Consider the following 9,236-nt stretch of genomic DNA (forward strand, 5'->3'; position numbering starts at 1 on the left):
GCCAAGAATACTTGTATTTAAGCAATTTAAGCTTCCATGTTTTCTTTCCTTTTAACAACTGAACATGTGCCTTGATATCCTTTACATTTAAAACCAAATGGTCACCTTGTTTTCTTATTTAAATTTAACTTATAACTTAATTAATTTCTTGAAAAAACATAAATATAATTATATAAATAAACTAATTTAGATTTATAAAATGAACTTATTTAAAGTTTATGAAATAAATCAATTTAAATTTATTAAATAAACTAAATTAAAGTCCGTGAATAAATTTATTTAACTTAACAATTAAACTTTGAACTTGGCCAATTTCTCGAGCTGTTTAGATGTATACCCTGTACACCTCTTCTCGTACTTTGACAGATAAACGTTCAATCCAAGCATGTTCTTCAACTTAACAATTCTTCTATAAATAATAATCTGATTCCTTTTACGAACTGTTGATACCTAGTACAACTGGTCTGGTTCACAGACGACTAACTTCGATTCAGGTCTTCGTATTTTAGCTTTGACTACATTGTTAAGCTTGTATCAACTTTATCGCTTCGAACATTGACTGTCAATAAACAACTGTACTGTCACTGGATTCCTTTATGGTACTTAGACAATGTCTTCATTGTTACTACAATCTTAAATACTTCATTCATTGTTCTTCATTGACGCTTGAACATACAAATGAACTCCTTTCAGTGAGTATAACTTCAAGACTGCACCTGTTTTTTTAACCTCTATCTATACCATGTCTTCAATTCTTCATATTCCTACGCTTCGAACACTATCTATCTTCAATCAATGATAATGCACTGAAATCTTCCGGTGATACTTTTATACTGAATCTCCATCATTTCTGAAACCTTGAAAGTCTTTAACCTTTATTCTTCACCGAGGCATGAATATATTAATGAACTTCTTTCAGTGACCTGTAAACAGACTTCAAGCCTTATTCTAATCTTTTGATTCTATGTATTTTCCTTGTCTTCATTTCTTCATGATTTCTTGTGTAGATGTAGTATTATCTACCTGTCCTGTTCTAGTGTTGATCTAGTGTTGAGTTATCACGTATACCGTTCATTCAGCTACGAATTCTCACCAACAATCTCCCCCTATTTGATTGTTAAACCTAACAAACAAATTAAATAGAGAGGATAACTCAACTAAAAACTAGAAAAAGTAAAGTAACAGGACTTGCAAATAATGCTACTGGTTTTCAGGATCAAATTCCGCATTTTCAGATTTCTTGAGTAACTGAAATGAAAGATGCTTGTTCCTCTAGCACTGAACTTATCTTCAAGTAGTTTCATCTTCATTTCCTTAGTTCTTCATATCTTTTCCCAATAACACTTCTCAGTCTTGAAGTAATCATCAGCAGTTTCCTTTGTACAACCACATTTCCTACTGAAAAGCACATATTTCTCTTGCTTCTCCCCCTATGAGAGTCAACTGCTTAAAGGAGATCATGTTAGATATATTTGATAATGTCATGGCTAATATGATTTATGTTTAGTTTTCAGATCTTACTTAACAGGTCAAATCAGTACTTAACTGGGAATCGGTACTTATACTGGAAGTCAGGACTTAAGGATATCAGTACTTATATTATCAGGAGATAATCATCAGAAGTTGGATATCAGAACTTAAGTGCTGAAGGACGATTAGATAAGGAAAGTAGCTGATTAAAGGAAAGAAGATCGAGATAAACATAAGAAGAGATATGCATGAAGAAGGAGTTCCGTGAATAATGGAATACTTGAAAGAAAAGATATCTGATTGATGTATTTTAGGAAGCAGAATTATATTCCATATCAATTAGCGATTATCTTGTAACTGTGTAGTATATAAACACAGACATAGGGTTTACACTATAAGTTTTATCATATTCGAGAAGATTATTCATTGTAACCCTAGCAGCTCTCGTGATATTTGTTCATCACTGAGAGGTAACAGTTCCATACTGTAACAGAGTTTATTGTTTCAATAAAGTTTATTTTCTGTTACTTAAGATATTAAAGTTCGATTTGATTGTATTATACACTGTATTCACCCCCTCTACAGTGTGTGTGACCTAACAAGTGGTATCAGAGCCTATCTGTTAACATACATACAGTTAAAGATCCAAACACAATCATGTCTGACACAGAAACTCCAACTAAGCCTACCAAAACTGAAGAACCTCCAAAGACACAAATTCAAAGTCGGTATGAAACCATCAGAGTTCCCATACCGAGACCATCTGAATATGCCATATGGAAGGTGAGGATGACCATGTTTCTGGAAGCTTCAGATCAAGAATATCTTGATAGAATCAAGGAAGGGCCTCACAAACCAACCAAGCTCGCTGTTGCAGTTGCAGGTGAAGCAGTAAAAACCGTACCAAAGGAAAAGAGTGATTATACTGTTGAAGATATCGCATCAATTGCTAAGGATGCTAAGGTACGACACTTACTGCATAGTGCCATTGATAATGTAATGTCAAACAGGGTAATTAACTGCAAGACTGCTAAAGAGATATGGGATGCTCTGGAAACAAGGTGTCAGGGAACTGATACGATTAAAAAGAACAGGAAGACAATACTCACTCAAGAGTATGAACACTTTGATTCAAAGGCTAATGAATCATTGACTGATTTATATGATAGATTTGTCAAACTCTTGAATGATCTGTCACTGGTTAATAAGGAGTATGATCTTGAAGATTCAAACCTTAAATTCCTGTTAGCTCTTCCTGAATGTTGGGATTTGAAGGCAACAACAATAAGAGACAATTACAATCTTGATGAAACAACTCTTGATGAAATTTATGGAATGCTCAAGACTCATGAACTTGAGATGGAACAAAGAAGTAAGAGAAAAGGAGGAAAGTCAAGAACAGTTGCTCTTAAGGCTGAAGAAGAATCCCCGAAGGCAGCTACCTCAAGGAAATACAAGGGTAAAGCTCTTTTCACAAAGTCTGATACTGAGTCATCAAGTTCTGAAAGTGATGATGACTCAGATTCTGAAAGCTTGCCTGAGACTGATGCTGATGAGGAGATGATGAAGCTGTGTGCTCTTATGGTGAAAGGGATCACAAAGATTGCATACAGGAAGTTCAGGAAGGGAAAGAAGTTTTCTAGAAAAGGCATAAGTTCTGATAAGAAGAATTTCAGAAGATCTGAAGGCAGAGGAGGAAAGTCTGATAGGGGAGATTATACCAATATCAAATGCTATAATTGTGGTGAGAAAGGCCACATATCTCCTGATTGCAAGAAGGTAAAGGGTGACAAAGGCAAGGCTCTTGTCACAAAGCAGAAAAGCTGGACAGACACCTCAGACTCTGAAAGTGAGGAGAACTATGCATTGATGGCAAATGCTGATAAAGAAAGTGCTGAGAGCAGTTCTAAAGCTTCTGAAACAAAGGTGCCTTAGACTACTTATGCTTTTCATACTGATGATATTAATGAGTTGAGAAGATATCTTAAAACCATGTTTGTTAGTTATAGAGATCAAACTTTAACATGTGAAAGATTAACTTCTGAAAATCTTGCTTTTAAGAAAAGAAATGATTTCTTAGAAAAAGAGTTAGTTATGTTCCATCAAACTCAGAAGGATAGAGATGATGCTTTTTATGTTAGGGATGAAGTGCTAAAAATGAATGAATCTCTAAAAACTGAGTTAGAAAAGGAAAGAGAGATTATCAGGACTTGGACTAACTCTAGCAGAACAACTCAAAATTTGCTAAGTAGTGAAAATTGGAAAGAAGGCTTAGGTTATGGAGAGGACAAGAATGATAAAGGAACTATAGAAATTAAGCCTGTTGTTAAGCAAAATCCAAAGTTAAAACTTGTTAAGTTTGTAACTGTAAAGTCTGATAATAAGAAATCAGAAGTTAAAGAGGAATTAACTTCTGACAAACTAAAACAGGAAAAGACAGCTGAAGTAAACATAGGCTTAATGACTAAGAAGCAGCTTAAGCATAAGCTGAAAGATGTTAAGAATGCAAACAAGGTAAAATCACCTAGGAAAAATAGGAATGGAAAGGAAGGTGTGAATAAAAGCAATGATTATAAACCTGTTCCTGATGCTTCTAGGAAAACATGTCATAACTGTGGAAGTTCTAACCATCTGGCTTCTTTTTGCAGGAAGAATAAAAATATTAACTCCTTACCTTCAAAATCAGGAGTTAAGAGTCAGTCTGTTAGATATAAACCACAAAATCCTTGTTTTCATTGTGGTAGTTTATGGTATTCCATTTATACTTGTAAGGAATATCATAGTTTGTACTATGATTATTATCAAATAAAACCTTCTTTGAAGAAAGTTTCCATTGTTCCTTCTAGTGTAAATTCTGATACAAAGTCTGATAGTGTAAATTCTGATAAGAAAAATGTTAACATAAATCTGATGCTAAATCCGCTGCAAATGTTAACAAACTTGATAAGACCAAAGGATCCAAGCAAGTGTGGGTCCTTAAAACTAATCATTAGTGGTCTTTGTGATTGCAGGGCAACAGGAAAAATATTCTAGTTCTGGACAGTGGATGTTCAGGACATATGACTGGAAATAAGGCCCTGCTATCAGACTTTGTGGAGAAAGCTGGCCCAAGTGTTTCTTATGGAGATGGCAACATTGGAAAAATATTGGGATATGGCAATATCAATCTTGGGAATGTCATCATTAAAGAAGTAGCTCTGGTCTCAGGACTTAAACACAATCTGCTGAGTATAAGTCAAATCTGTGACAGAGGTTATCATGTTGATTTCTTTGAAGAACACTATGAAGTTGTGAGTAAATCCAAAGGCAAAGTTGTTCTAAAAGAATACAGGCATGGTAACATTTATGAAGCTAAGCTTTCAACAAATACTGATGGTTCTGCAATCTGTCTGATGAGTAGAACATCAATTGAAGAAAGCTGGAATTGGCACAAGAAACTCTCTCATTTAAATTTCAATAATATAAATGAACTGGTCAAGAAAGATCTTGTGAGAGGACTGCCAAAGTCAGTATTTGCTCCTGATGGCCTTTGTGATTCTTGTCAGAACGCCAAACAAAGAAAATCTTCATTCAAGAGCAAAACTGAATCATCAATTCTTGAGCCTTATCATCTTCTACATGTTGATCTATTTGCTCCAGTAAATGTCATGTCTATTGCAAAGAAGAAATATGCATTGGTCATAGTGGATGAGTTCACTAGATACACATGGGTGTATTTCTTGCACACAAAAAGTGAAACTGCATCTATCTTGATTGATCATGTCAAACATCTGGATAAATTGGTCAAAGATTCTGTGAAAACCTTAAGGAGTGATAATGGCACTGAGTTCAAGAATTTGATAATGGAAGAGTTCTGCAAAAACCATGGAATAAAGCAGGAATTTTCTGCTCCTGGAACTCCACAGCAAAATGGAGTTGTTGAAAGGAAGAATAGAACTCTCATTGAAGCTGCACGTACAATGCTTGAAGAAGCAAAGCTTCCAACCTATTTCTGAGCTGAAGCTGTGCAGACTGCTTGTTTTACTCAAAATGCAACACTCATTAACAAGCAAGGAAAAACACCATATGAGATGGTGAAGAAAAAGAAGCCAAATCTGAAGTACTTTCATGTATTTGGATGCAAGTGTTTTGTTCTCAAGACTCATCCTGAACAGCTATCCAAGTTTGATTTAAAAGCTGATGAAGGAATCTTTGTTGGATATCCACTTTCCACAAAAGCCTTCAGAGTCTATAATTTGAGAACAAAAGTGGTCATGGAATCTATCAATGTCTCCTTTGATGACAAGAAGATTACTGGTCTTGAAGATTTTATTGACCATGATCAGCTGAGATTTGAAAATGAAGACTCAAATTCTGATACTGAAAATCCTGACAGTCTAAGTCCTGATACTGTAAATTCTGATGGATTAAACTCTGATGTTATTGAAACTGTGGTGACTAGCCAAAGGAAGATGCACCTGTGCAGGGGGAGCATACTCAAGATCTTACCACATCTCAAGAAACATCAGAACATACGTCTGGATCTTCAAGTTCTGATTCGTCAAGTTCTGATAAGCCAAGTTCTGACAGTGCTGAAAATCTAAATTCTGAAGAATCCAACTCAGAGAGCATAGTTTCAGGGGGAGCATCAGAAAATGAAAATGAAGATAGCATGGATCATGGGGGAGCATCCAGTTCTAGAGAAAACCTTCCATCTGCAAGGAAGTAGACAAAATCATATACACCTGATTTGATAATTGGAAATCCTGATGCAGGTGTCAGAACTAGAACAGGTACTTCAAACGAATGTCTTTACAATTCTTTTCTCTCTCAGACTGAGCCAAAGAAAGTGGAAGAAGCTCTTCAAGATGCTGATTGGGTGCAAGCAATGCAGGAAGAGTTAAATGAATTTGAAAGAAACAAAGTCTGGACCCTAGTGCCAAGACCAAAGAATAGATCTGTTGTTGGTACAAAGTGGGTATTCAGAAACAAAACTGACAGTGATGGCATAATTACAAGGAATAAGGCAAGGCTGGTTGCAAAAGGATATTCTCAACAGGAGGGAATTGATTATGATGAAACATTTGCACCAGTTGCTAGGTTAGAAGCCATAAGGATATTTTTGGCTTATGCTGCTCACAAAAAGTTTACTGTCTTTCAAATAGATGTGAAAAGTGCTTTTCTCAATGGAGAATTGGAGGATGAAGTATATGTTGAACAACCTCCAGGCTTTGTAGACTCCAAACATCCAGATTATGTCTACAGGCTTGATAAATCACTTTATGGACTTAAGCAAGCTCCTAGAGCATGGTATGAGACTTTAGCTCAGTTTCTTCTGGAAAGTGGATTCAACAGAGGAACAATAGACAAAACACTGTTCTACCTCAACCATGGAAAAGACTTACTTCTGGTCCAGATTTATATTGATGATATCATTTTTGGGTCTACAAATGACAGACTTTACAAGAAGTTTGCCAAACTGATGCAGTCAAGGTATCAGATGAGTATGATGGGGAACTTAGCTATTTTCTGGGCCTTCAAGTCAAGCAGAATGAAGAAGGCACTTTTATTTGTCAAACTAAGTACACCAGAAACTTGCTGAAGAAATTTGGAATGCAAGATTGTTCAAGTGCATCCACTCCCATGTCCACTGCAACAAAACTGGATAAGGATACTGGTAAATCAGTAGATATTACTGATTACAGAGGTATGATTGGCTCTCTACTCTATCTAACTGCTAGTAGACCTGATATCATGTATGCTACCTGTCTTTGTGCAAGATTTCAAGCAGATCCAAGAGAACCTCACTTAACAGCTGTGAAAAGAATTTTTAAGTATCTTAAAGGAACAGCTGATCTGGGATTGTGGTATCCTAGAGAATCAGATTTTAAACTAATAGGTTACTCAGATGCAGATTTTGCAGGTTGCAAAATTGACAGGAAAAACACAAGTGGAAGCTGCCAATTTCTTGGAGGCAGATTGGTTTCTTGGTTCAGCAAGAAACAAAAGTCAATTTCCACATCAACTTCAGAAGCAGAGTATATTGCTGCAGGAAGCTGTTGTGCACAGATTCTTTGGATGAAGAATCAGTTACTGGATTATGGGTTAACATATTTCAAAATCCCTATTTACTGTGATAATCAAAGTGCTATTGCTATGATAGGTAATCCAGTTCAACACTCTATGACAAAGCACATCAGCATCAGGTACCACTTCATAAGGGAACATGTGGATGAAGGTACAGTGGAATTGCACTTTGTTCTAACAGATCAACAACTAGCAGATATATTCACAAAACCATTGTGTGAAGCCACTTTTACAAGATTGGTAAATGAACTTGGAATGGTTTCAGGTTCTTTCTCTAAATATGCTTAGTCTTGTTCTGTTATATCAGACTTTATGATCAGTATTTACAGAATTTAATCTCTTTGTATATTCTGTGCTTAATTGACAAATGTGTTTAAGTACTGACTGCTGTCTGATATATGTTTCTAAACTCTGATAAGTGATATGTCTGTTTAAGTAACTATTCAATCCTATGAGGATAACTGTGCTAGATGCTGACCTAGTAGTCTTCAATAAACAAATGATCCCATGTAAGAAGTAATTATTTCTGTGGAAATCTATTGACACAAGCAAATTCTGATAATTGAGCTAAGTTGAGTTTACTTTGTTTATCTTATTACTAAGTCACAAATTAGAATAATGCTACTCATCTGTTAAGTTCCGATACTAGTAAATCTGCTGAATGCACTAAGTGCTGATAAACCTCACTTATCAAAAGCAAAAGGATCAAAGAATAAAATCAGGCACTCCTTTGAGATCTAGAGTAAAAATGTGGAAGGGACGACCCAAGTGCATTACTGGTATTAAGTAAATATGCATTAGAAAAGCAAAATATTTTCTTGGTGACTTTTCACACTCTATGATTACTGGAGAAATACTCTGATCATAGCATAAATTCTGATAAGAAGTCGTGACTCACTTACACTGAGAAGCCACTGTGAAATGGAATTTAAAAAGATGCACAAAATTAGCACAAAATAGTTGAGGTGGACTCAAGCATGAACTCATTCAACAGTAGGTTACAGAATAATGACAGCTCTTTAGCAAAGTTTCAGTTATGCCTTATTTCTAAGATATACTGAAGTGAATTAGACTTTACTCTTTGTCTGACATTTAGCTTAATGCACACACTAATCATTCCATATGAATGATGAAAATTAATGTGGTGGTCTATGTTGTTTTAGATAAACAGTCAGTGTGTCACTTTGCACAAACTCTGAGGACAAGTTCTGCTTGCATGTTTTGATGATTAAGTTCTGAAGAATATAACTCAGAACTTGTATGAGGACTTACTAAGATAGGCATTCCTTTTTCGAGTTAAGAAATTATGTTCTGATGACTGTTAAGTTCTGATATAAGTCTAAGTTCTGATATTACAGTCTAATTCTTTACTTGACTTATCTGTGGATAAAATTTGATAACAGTCTCGGTTCAAACTAGAATATGTTGAAGTGGAAGATTAATAGTCACTATGGTTAGGGTTAATGGTATTCGTACTTGAACAGTCAACTTTTACTTGCTTCTTGTGCGCATTAAACCATGTTTTCTCTTTCCAATGAATGTTTTTCTTTTTCCAAGTCTGGGGAGACGAGGTAGAATTAATTCTACCTGTCAGCATTAAATTCCTTTGCGTCTCCTGGCATTCTCTTGCTTATATAAGCAACCACTTCACATCAGCCTTCCCATCAAATCTTTTCTCTCAACCTCACCTTACCTTCATA

Source organism: Apium graveolens, chromosome 4 (genome assembly GCF_009905375.1).
Source record: "Apium graveolens cultivar Ventura chromosome 4, ASM990537v1, whole genome shotgun sequence".
NCBI lineage: Eukaryota > Viridiplantae > Streptophyta > Magnoliopsida > Apiales > Apiaceae > Apium > Apium graveolens.